Below are 11,293 nucleotides of genomic sequence, written 5' to 3'. Positions count from 1 at the left end.
GCTCCATCCCGGTCTCTGGCTCCATCTGGGTCTCTGGGCTCCATCCGGGTCTCTGGGCTCCATCCGGGTCTCTGGGCTCCATCCGGTTCCTATGGCTCCATCCGGATCTCTGGGCTCCATCCGGTTCCAATGGCTCCATCCGGATCTCTGGGCTCCATCTGGGTCCCTAAGGCTCCATCCGGGTCTCTGGACTCCATCCCGGTCTCTGGCTCCATCCGAGTCTCAAGGCTCCATCCATATCTCTGAGCTCCATCTGGGTCCCTAGGGCTCCATCCCGGTCTCTGGCTCCATCTGGGTCTCTGGGCTCCATCCGGGTCTCTGGATTCCATCCGGGTCCCTAAGGCTCCATCCGGGTCTCTGGGCTCCATCTGGGTCTCTGGGCACCATCCAGGTCTCTAAGGCTCCATCCACGTCTATGGGCTGCATCCGAGTGTCTAGGCTCCATCCGGGTCCCTAAGACTCCATCGGGGTCCCTAAGGCTCCATCCGGGTCTCTGGGCTCCATTCGGGTCTCTGGGCTCCATTCGGGTCTCCAGGGCTCCACATACGGGACCCAGGGCCACATCCGGTTCCCCAAGGGACATATCGGGGTCCCCAGGGCCACATCCAGGTGTCTCAGGCCATTACCGGTTCTCCAGGGCCACATCCGTGTCTAGGGCCACATCCGGGTCTAGGGCCACATCCAGGTCTCCAGGAACATCTGGGTCTCCAAGGCCACATCAGCATGATCAGGGCCACATCCGGGTCTCTAGGACTCTCTCCAGGGCCACATCCAGGTCTCCATCACTATATCCGGCTCTCTATGGCGCCATCCGGGTCTCCGGGGTCACATCCGGATCTCCAGGGCCACATACGGGCTCCCAGGGCCACATCCGGGTCCTTAGAGTCACATGGGGGTCTCCAGGGCCACACCCGGGTCTCTAGGGCCACATCTGCGTCTCCAAGGACCGCATCCAGGTCCCCCAGGTCCACATCCTGGTTGCCAAGGCCACATCGGGGTCTCCCAGGGCTCCATCCAGGTCCACATCAGGTCCCCAGGGCCACATCCGGTTCTCCCAGGGCCACATTCTGGTCCCCATGTCCACACCCGGGTCCCAGGACCACATCCAGGTCCCTAGGGCCATATCAGGGTCTCCAGGGCTCCATCAAGGCCTCTAAGGCTTTATCCAAGTCTCTGGGTTCCATCAGAGTCTCTGGGCTCCATCCGTATCTCTGGGCTCCATCCGGGTTCCTAAGACTCCATCTGGGTCTCTGGGCTCCATCCGAGCCCCTAATGCTCTATTTCACTCTCTGGGCTCCATCCAAGTCTCTGGGCTCCATCCAGGTCCCTAAGACTCCACCAGGGTCCCTAAGGCTCCATCCGGGTCTCTGTGCTCCATCCGGGTCCCTAATGCTCCATCGGGGTACCTAAGGCTCCATCAGGGTCTCTGGGCTCCATTCGAGTCCCTAAGATTCCATCCGGGTCCCTAAGGCTCCATCCAGTCCCTAAGCCTCCATCAGGGTCTCTGGGCTCCATCAGGGTCTCTGGGCTCCATCCGGGTTCTTAAGGCTCCATCTTGTGTATAAGGTTCCCTCCGAGTCTCTAGGATCAATCCAGGTCCCTAAGGCTCCATCGAGGTCTCTGGGCTCCACCAGGGTCTCCGGGCCACATCCGGGTCCCCAGGGCCACCTCCAGGTCTCTGGATTCCGTCGGGTTCTCTGGGCTCCATCCGAGTCTCTGAGCTGCATCCGGGTCTCTTGGCTCCTTCCGGGTACCTATGGCTCCATCCGAGTCTCTGAACTCCATACGGGTCCCTAAGACTCCATCCGAGTTCCTAAGGCTCTATCTGGGTTCCTAAGGCTCCATCCCAGTCTATGGATTCCCTCCGGCTTGCACAGAGCGAAGCCGGGAGACTACACCTCCCCGAAGCCTCAGCGGCGGCGGCGACGCTCTACGTGTGGGCTGTACTGCCCTGAGTGACAGGTAGCCGACCCAATGGCTTCCCCGGTCTCAGACTCCGGACCGCTCAGACGTGGGGTGGGTGTGTGCTTCCTGTTTCGGAGGCATCTGCTCGGGGCGGAAATGCTGTGGAAAGGAACCGTGTTTCAACCCAGCTGTCTTCTTTCTCTTCTTTTAAAGAAAGCTCTGAGGCCTAATTTTCCTGACCTAAATGATCATTTTTCGTCTATCACCTGTGGGCCATATTTCCTGATTTCACATTGTCCAGCCACCCTCTGCTTGGACAGGGTGGACCGGGCAGACTACAACTCCCCAAAGCCTCAGCGGCAGGGCGCTCTGCGGCTGGGCTCGTCTGAGTGACAGGTCAGACAGCCATTGGCTTCACGCGGTCTCAGACTCCGTTGCCAATCAGATGCCGAGTGGTTGTGTCGCCCTGTTTCTGCGGCTCGGGGCGGAAATGGTGTGGAAAGGAACCGCCTCGAGCCACGCCCCTCGCGGCTCCTGACTGGACGCGGGAAGTGACGTCTGCGCGCACCACGCGGCAGTCGTCCCGCCCATGTCCAGCTCGGACCGGACGGGGCAGCTTCGGGTCTGTGTCCCGCACGTCCCTGGCAGCCCCTGAGCGGGCGCGTACCCGCCTGTCCGTCCGCCAGAACCTCGCCCTGTAGCTTGGCCCTGCCTGCCCTTGTCTGGGAGGAGGAACGCGCAGTAGGAGCCTAGAACCTGTCTTCTGCGACGCTGCCTGCCCGCGCCCAGCACGGGCGGGACAGGCCGGACTGTTCCTCCTCCTCCATCAGAGCCAGTCAGGGCCGGGCAGAGGGCGAGGTTCTGAACCTAGACCTGCGCCTCACTCGTCCAGGGAGGCCAGGCAGCCACCGGCGAGGAAGGAGGTGGCGTTCTGAGCGCGCACTGGAAAAAGTCATTAGCGGCAGTGCAGAGGGCGGGAGGAGGCGCCCTCCGGCAGATTCCGGGTCGCGTTAGGGGCAGCAGGAGCGCTAAGGGGGTGGGGTGCTGGCGGGAGACTGACAGATTCCCGGTCCAGTCAGGGGCAGAAGGAGCGCCAAGGGGGTGGGGTGCTGGCGGGAGAGTGACAGGATCCCGGTCCAGTCAGGGGCAGGCAGCACCGCCAAGGGGGTGGGGTTTAGGCGGGAGACTGACAGGTTCCCCGTCCAGTCAGGGGCAGAAGGAGCGCCACGGGGGTGGGGTGCTTGCGGGAGAGTGACAGGATCCCGGTCCAGTCAACGGCAGGCAGAACGGCCAAGGGGGTGGGGTTTAGGCGACCGACTGACAGGTTCCCCGTACAGTCAGGGGTAGGCAGGGGAACGCTAAAGGGGTGGGGTTTAGGCGGGAGACTGACAGGTTCCCCGTCCAGTCAGGGGCAGAAGGAGCGCCACGGGGGTGGGGTGCTGGCGGGAGAGTGACAGGATCCCGGTCCAGTCAAGGGCAGGCAGAACGGCCAAGGGGGTGGGGTTTAGGCGGGAGACTGACAGGTTCCCCGTCCAGTCAGGGGCAGAAGGAGCGCCGAGGGGCTGGGGTTCAGACGGGAGACTGACAGGATCCCAGTCCAATCAGGGGCAGGCAGTGGAGCCTAAAGGGGTGGGGTTTAGGCGGGAGACTGACAGGTTCCCGATCCAGGCAGGGGCAGGCAGGGGAGCTAAGGGGGTGGGCTTCTGGCTGGAGACTGACAGGGTCCTGTCCAGTCTGGGGCAGGCAGGACCGCCAAGGGGGTGGGGTTCTGGCGGCAGAGTGACAGTTTCCCGGTGCAGTTGTGGGCCGGCAGGGGAGCTAAGGCCTTGGGGTTTGGGCGCAGACTGACAGGTTCCTGGTCCAGTCAGGGGCAGGAAGGGGAACCAAGGAGGTGGGGTTCTGGCGGGAGACTGACAGGTTGCGGGTCCATCAGGGGCAGGCAGAGGAGCTGAGGTGGTGGGTTTCTGGTCGTCCACTGAGAGCTTCCCGGTCCCGTCAGTGGCAGTCAGGGGAGCCAATGGGGGTGGGGGTTCTGGCTGCAGACTGACAGTATGGACGGCCCAGTATGGACAGGCAGGGGAACTAAGGACCCTGGTTTCCTGCTGCAGCCTGACAGTTCCAAGTACCGTCAGGGGCATGTGGGGAGCTGGCGAGTGGGGGGTTCTAGATGCTAGCTAACAGGTTCCTCATCCAGTCAGGGGCATTCAGTGGATCCTAAGGGAGTGGGTTTCTGGCTGCAGACCGAGAGGTTCCCCGTCCCATCAGGGGCAGGCAGGGGAGCTAAGGGGGTGGGGTCCTGGCGGCAGACTGACAGGTTCCCCGTCCAGTCGAGAGCAGGCAGTGGAGCCTCAGGGGGTGGGGTTCTGGGCGCAGAATGACGAGTTCACAGCCAATGGCTCCCCCCATCTCAGACGCGGGGACCAATGAGACGCTGGGCGGGCGTGTGCTTCCTGTTTCAGCGGTTCGGGGCGGAAGTGGTGTTGAACCGCGATTCCACACAGCTCTCTTCTCTCTTTTCTGTTAAAAAAAGCTCCTTGATCTAATTTTCCTGACCGAAATTATCATGTTGCTTTTATCATCTGTGGGCCATATGTCCTGGTTTCACACCGTCCAGCCACAGTAGGCTTGGACAGGGCGGAGCGGGGAGACTACAACTCCCGGAAGCCTCGCCGCCGACCTCGCTCTCCGTCTGGGTTGGACACGCCTGGGTGACACGTCGGGCAGCCAATGGCTTCCCCCTGTCTCAGACCCGGAGGCCAATCACAGGCCGGGTTGGTGTGTGCTCCTGTTTCTGCGACTCGGGGCGGACATGGTCTTGAACCCAGCTCACTTCTCTCTTTTCTTATTTTTATTTTATTTTATTTTTTTTATTTTTTAAAGGCAGAGTGGACAGTGAGAGAGAGACAGAGAGAAAGGTCTTCCTTTTGCCGTTGGTTCACCCTCCAATGGCCGCTGCGGTCGGTGCGCTGTGACCAGCGCACCGTGCTGATGCGATGGCAGGAGCCAGGTGCTTAACCTGGTCTCCCATGGGGTGCAGGGCCCAAGCACTTGGACCATCCTCCACTGCACTCCCTGGCCACAGCAGAGAGCTGGCCTGGAAGAGGGGCAACCGGGACAGAATCCGGCGCCCCGACCGGGACTAGAACCCGGCGTGCCGGCGCCGCAAGGCGGAGGATTAGCCTAGTGAGCCGCGGCGCTGGCCTTCTCTCTTTTCTTGAAAATAAAAGCTCTATGATCTAATTTTCCTGACCTAAGTTATCATTTTTCTTTTATCATCTGTGGGCCATATTCCCTGGTTTCACATTGTCCAGCCACGCTCGGCTTGCACAGAGCGGGGCCGGGAGACTACAACTCCCAGAAGCCTCAGCGGCGGCGGCGACGCTCTACGTGTGGGCTGTACTGGCCTGAGTGACAGGTAGCCGACCCAATGGCTTTCCCGGTCTCAGACTCCGGACCGCTCAGACGCGGGGTGGGTGTGTGCTTCCTGTTTCAGAGGCGTCTGCTCGGGGCGGAAATTCTATATGTAAGAGCTGAGAAAGCATTCTTTTCTTTCAAAAAAAAAAAAAAAAGCTGTGAGGCCTAATTTTCCTGACCTGAGCTATCATTTTTCTGTTATCATCTGTGGGCCATATTTCCTGGTTTCACATTGCCCAGCCACGCTAGGCTTGAACTGGGCGGAGCGGGGAGACCACAACTCCCAAACGGCTCAGCGAGAGCGTCGCTTTGCGTCTGAGCTGGACTCGCCTGAGTGACAGGTCCGCAAGCCAATGGCTTCACGTGTCTCAGACCCGGGGGGGCCAATCAGATGCTGGGTGGTTGCTGGCTTCCTGTTTCTGCGGCTCCGGACGGACGTGGTCTTGAAACAAACCACGTTCAACCCAGCTCACTTCTCTCTATTCTTGAAAATAAAAGCTCTATGATCTAATTTCCCGGACCTAAGTTATCATTTTTCTTTTATCATTTTTGGGCCATCTTTCCTGATTTCAAATTGTGCAGGCACACTTCCTTGTCTGAACGCAGCCCTGAACTACAGCTGCCAGGAGCCCTAGCGGCGGCGGATGCGGCGCTCTACGACTGGGCTGGGCACGTACGAGTGACAGGTAGCACAGCCTATGGCTTCTCCGGTCTCAGACGCGGGGACCAATCAGACGCTGGGCGGGCGTGTGCTTCCTGTTTCAGCGGCTCGGGGCGGAGGTGGTGCTGAACCGCATTTCACACAGCTCTCTCCTCTCTTTTCTGTTAAAAAAAGCTCCTTGATCTAATTTTCCTGACCTAAATTATCATTTTGCTTTTATCATCTGTGGGCCATATGTCCTGGTTTCACACCGTCCAGCCACAGTAGGCTTGGACAGGGAGGAGCGGGAAGACTACAACTCCCAAAGGGCTCAGCGAGAGCGTCGCTTTGCGTCTGGGCTGGACTCGCCTGGGTGACACTTCAGGCAGCCAATGGCTTCCCCCTGTCTCAGACCCGGGGGCCAATCACAGGCCGGGTTGGTGTGTGCGTCCTGTTTCAGCGACTCGGGGCGGACATGGTCTTGAAAAGGACCCCGTTTCAACCCAGATCTCTCCTTTTCTTGGAAAAAAAAAAAAAAAACTCTATGATCTAATTTTCCTGACCTAAGTTATCATTTTTCTTTTATCATCTGTGGGCCATATTTCCTGGTTTCACATTGTGCAGCCACGTTAGGCTTGCACAGAGCGGGGCCGGGAGACTTACACCTCCCCGAAGCCTCAGGGGCGGTGGCGACGCTCTACGTGTGGGCTGTACTGGCCTGAGTGACAGGTAGCCGACACAATGGCTTCCCCGGTCTCAGACTCCGGACCACTCAGACGTGGGGTGGGTGTGTGCTTCCTGTTTCGGAGGCGTCTGCTCGGGGCGGAAATGGTGTGGGAAGGAACCGTGTTTCAACCCAGCTGTCTTCTTTCTCTTCTTTGAAAAAAAGCTGTGAGGCCTAATTTTCTGACCTAAATTATCATTTTTCGTCTGTCACCTGTGGGCCATATTTCCTGGTTTCACATTGCCCAGCCACCCTCTGCTTGGACAGGGTGGACCGGGGAGACTACAACTCCCCAAAGCCTCAGCGGCAGGGCGCTCTGCGGCTGGGCTCGTCTGAGTGACAGGTCGGGCAGCCATTGGCTTCACGCGGTCTCAGACTCCGTTGCCAATCAGATGCTGAGTGGTTGTGTCGCCCTGTTTCTGCGGCTCGGGGCGGAAATGGTGTGGAAAGGAACCGCCTCGAGCCACGCCCCTCGCGGCTCCTGACTGGACGCGGGAAGTGACGTCTGCGCGCACCACGCGGCAGTCGTCCCGCCCATGTCCAGCTCGGACCGGACGGGGCAGCTTCGGGCCTGTGTCCCGCACGTCCCTGGCAGCCCCTGAGCGGGCGCGTACCCGCCTGTCCGTCCGCCAGAACCTCGCCCTGTAGCTTGGCCCTGCCTGCCCTTGTCTGGGAGGAGGAACGCGCAGGAGGAGCCCAGAACCTGTCTTCTGCGACGCTGCCTGCCCGCGCCCAGCACGGGCGGGACAGGCCGGACTGTTCCTCCTCATCCAGCAGAGCCAGTCAGGGCCGGGCAGAGGGCGAGGTTCTGAACCTAGACCTGCGCCTCACTCGTCCAGGGAGGCCAGGCAGCCACCGGCGAGGAAGGAGGTGGCGTTCTGAGCGCGCAAGGAAAAAGTCATTAGCGGCAGTGCAGAGGGCGGGAGGAGGCGCCCTCGGGCAGCTTCCGGGTCGCGTTAGGGGCAGCAGGAGCGCTAAGGGGGTGGGGTGCTGGCGGGAGACTGACAGGATCCCGGTCCAATCAGGGGCAGGCAGCACCGCCAAGGGGGTGGGGTTTAGGCGGGAGACTAACAGGTTCCCCGTCCAGTCAGGGGCAGAAGGAGCGCCACGGGGGTGGGGTGCTGGCGGGAGAGTGACAGGATCCCGGTCCAGTCCGGGGCAGGCAGCACCGCCAAGGGGATGGGGTTTAGGCGGGTGACTGACAGGTTCCCCGTCCAGTCAGGGGCAGAAGGCGCGCCAAGGGGGTGGGGTGCTGGCGGGAGACTGACAGGATCCCGGTCCAGTCAGGGGCAGGCAGCACCGCCAAGGGGGTGGGGTTTAGGCGGGAGACTGACAGGTTCCCCGTCCAGTCAGGGGCAGAAATAGCGCCAAGAGGGTGGGGTTTAGGCGGAGATTGACAGGTTCCCCGTCCAGTCAGGGGCAGGCAGGGGAACGCTAAAGGGGATGTGGTTTAGGCGGGAGACTGACAGGTTCCCCGTCCAGTCAGGGGCAGAAGGAGCGCCAAGGGGGTGGGGTTTAGGCGGGAGACTAACAGGTTCCCCGTCCAGTCAAGGGCAGGCAGGGGAACGCTAAAGGGGTGGGGTGGTGGTGGGAGACTGACAGGTTCCCCGTCCAGTCAGGGGCAGAAGGAGCGCCGAAGGGGTGGGGTTTAGGCGGGAGACTGACAGGATGCCGGTCCAATCAGGGGCAGGCAGGGGAGCTAAGGGGGTTTGGTTTAGGCGGGAGACTGACAGGTTCCCGGTCCAGGCAGGGGCAGGCAGGGGAGCTAGGGATGCGGGGTTCTGGTTGACGACGGGCAGCTTTTGCTCCGAGTCAGGAGCTGGCAGGGGAGCCAAGGAGGTGGGGTTCTGGCGGGAGACTGACAGGGTCCCGTCCAGTCTGGGGCAGGCAGGACCGCCAAGGGGGTGGGGTTCTGGCGGCAGAGTGACAGTTTCCCGGTGCAGTTGTGGGCCGGCAGGGGAGCTAAGGCCTTGGGGTTTGGGCGCAGACTGACAGGTTCCTGGTCCAGTCAGGGGCAGGAAGGGGAACCAAGGAGGTGGGGTTCTGGCGGGAGACTGACAGGTTCCGGGTCCCATCGGGGCAGGCAGAGGAGACGAGGTGGGGTCCAGGCTGCAGAAAGAGAGATTCCTCGTCCAGCAGGGGCAGGCAGAGCAGATAAGGAGGTGGGGTTCTGGCCACAGACTGACAGGTTCCCGTTCGTCGAGTCAGGGGCACTCGGGTGAGCCAAGAAACTGTGGACGTGTATTTCTTCCTGAGAGGATGCGTTCTGAGAGGAGGAGCGTGGTGGGGGCAAGAGGTGCGGAGTCACCGCACGGACGCCGGGAGGCGGGTGAGAGCAGTCCTGAGGCGGGCAGCCAGCAGACTGACTCGTTTATTTCAGTTGCTACAGCTGCTTCTATGGCCAAGACAGCCCATCCAGTCAAGGGGCGGTCTAGGCCCTGACCAATCACAGGCTGTGGCCAGGCGGTTTCCAAAGCCATCCAATCACAGCCTGTGGCCAGGCAGGCTCTTGGTGCCAGGCAGGTTCTGAAACCATCCACTCACGGCCCGCCATCAGTCAGGCTCTGTTGTCATGTGGTTTTTGAAAGCATCCAATCACGGCCGGCTGTCAGTCAGGCTCTGTTGTCATGTGGTTTCCTCTGTTGTCATGTGGTTTCAGAGGCCATCCAATCACGGCCTGGTGCCAGGCAATTTCTGTGGTCAGTGGCCATCTTGGCATGACCTTTTCTCCTCGGCGGCCATCCTGGCATGACCTTTTTCCCTCAGTGGCTATCTTGACAGGACCTCTTCACCTTAACGACCTTTTCACCTTACCCCTTGCCATAGTGCACAGGGAACCTGTCAGCCTGCGACCAGACACTCCCCCTTAGCTCTCATGCCTGGACGTTTTGGTCCAGGATCCTTTCCGTCTGTGGCCAAACCTGGGAACCTTTCCATCTGCGGCAGGAATCTCACGTCCTTGGCTCACCTGCCTGCCCCTGAGGGGACCAGGAACCTGTCGGTCAGCAGCCAGAGCCCACCCCCTTAGTCTCCACTGAGTGGCCCTGACGGGACCGGGAACCTGTCGGCCTGCCGACAGAACCCCACGTCATTGGCTCCGCTGACTGCCCCTGACAGGATGGGAACCTGTACGTGAGTGACCGGAAACCAACCGCTTTAGCTCCTCTGCCTGTCCCTGATGGAGGTGGAATCCGTCACTCTGCGGCCAGAACCCCTTGGTTCCACTGACTTCCCCTAATGGACCCAGAACCTCTCAGCCTCTGGCCAGACCCCACCTCCTTGGCTCCCCTTCCTGCCCCTGATGGGACCGGGAATCTGTCAGTCTGCCGCCAAAACCCCACCCCTTAGCTCCCCTGCCTGGCCGTTCTGGACTGGGACCCTGTCAGTCTGCGACCAGAACCCCACCTCCATGGCTTCCCTGACTGCCACTGACAGAACTGAAACCCTGTCAGCCTGCGTCCAGAACCCCACCTCCTTAGCTCCCCTGCCTTTCCCTGATGGGACCAGGAACCTCTCAGTCTCTGAGCAGAACCCCACTCCATCTGCTCCCCTTCCTGGACATCCTGCACCGGGACCTGTCAGTCTGACTCCAGAACCCAAACTCCTTAGGCTCCCCTGCCTGCCCCTAACAGCACCGGGTCATGTCAGTCTGCGACCAGAGGCTCACCTGTCTGCCCCTGACTCGACCTGGAACCTGTCAGTCTGCGGCAGGAATCCCACGTCCTTAGCTCCCCTGCCTGCCCTGAACAGAACTGGGAACCTGTCAGTCTGTGGCCAGGACCCCACCTCCTTAGGCTCCCCTGCCTGCCCCTGACTGGACCCGGAACCTGTCAGTCTGCAGCCAAAGCCCCACCCAGCTTGGCTCCACTGAGTGCTCTTGACAGGACCAGGAACCTGTCAGTCTGTGGCCAGAACCCCACGTCCTTAGCTGCCCGCCCGCCTTTGATAGACCTGGAACCTGGAGTCTGCAGAAAGAACCCCACCACCCTGCCTCCCTGTCCTACTCCACACGCACATGGAACCTGAAAGTCTGCCGCCAGAACCCCACATCCTCAGCTCCTTTGGCTGCCCCTGAGGGGACCAGGAGCCTGTCAGTCTGCATGCAGACTTCATGTCCTTAGCTCCCCTTAATGCCCCTGACTGGACCAGGAACCTGTCAGTGTGCAGCCAAACCCCACATCCTTAGCTCCACTGCCTACCCCTGTTGGAAATGGAACCCGTGAGTCTGTGGCCAGAACCCCACCCACTTTGGCTCCCCTGCCTGCCCTTGACGGGACTGGGAACCTGTCAGTTGCGGCCAGAACCCCATGTCCTTAGCTGCCCTTACTGCCCCTGACTGGACCGGGAACCTGTCAGTGTGCAGCCAGAACCCCACATCCTTAGCTCCACTGCCTGCCTCTGTTGGACCCAGTACCTGTAAGTCTGCGGCTAGAAGCCCAGCTCCTGGGCTCATTTCCCGCCCCAGATGGACCCGGAATGTGTCAGTCTGCCACTAGAACCCTAACTTCTTTGCTCCCCTGACTTGCCCCTAACTGGAGCAGGAACCTTTCAGTCTGCAGCCAGAACCCCACCCTCTAGTCTCTGCTGAGTGCTCCTGACAGGACCGGGCA

Source organism: Oryctolagus cuniculus, chromosome Y (genome assembly GCF_051225735.1).
Source record: "Oryctolagus cuniculus isolate XC-2025 breed Fujian yellow rabbit chromosome Y, ASM5122573v1, whole genome shotgun sequence".
In the NCBI taxonomy this organism is placed as follows: Eukaryota; Metazoa; Chordata; class Mammalia; order Lagomorpha; family Leporidae; genus Oryctolagus; species Oryctolagus cuniculus.
The sequence above is the reverse complement of the archived record's forward strand: the minus strand, read 5'-3'. Positions refer to the sequence as shown.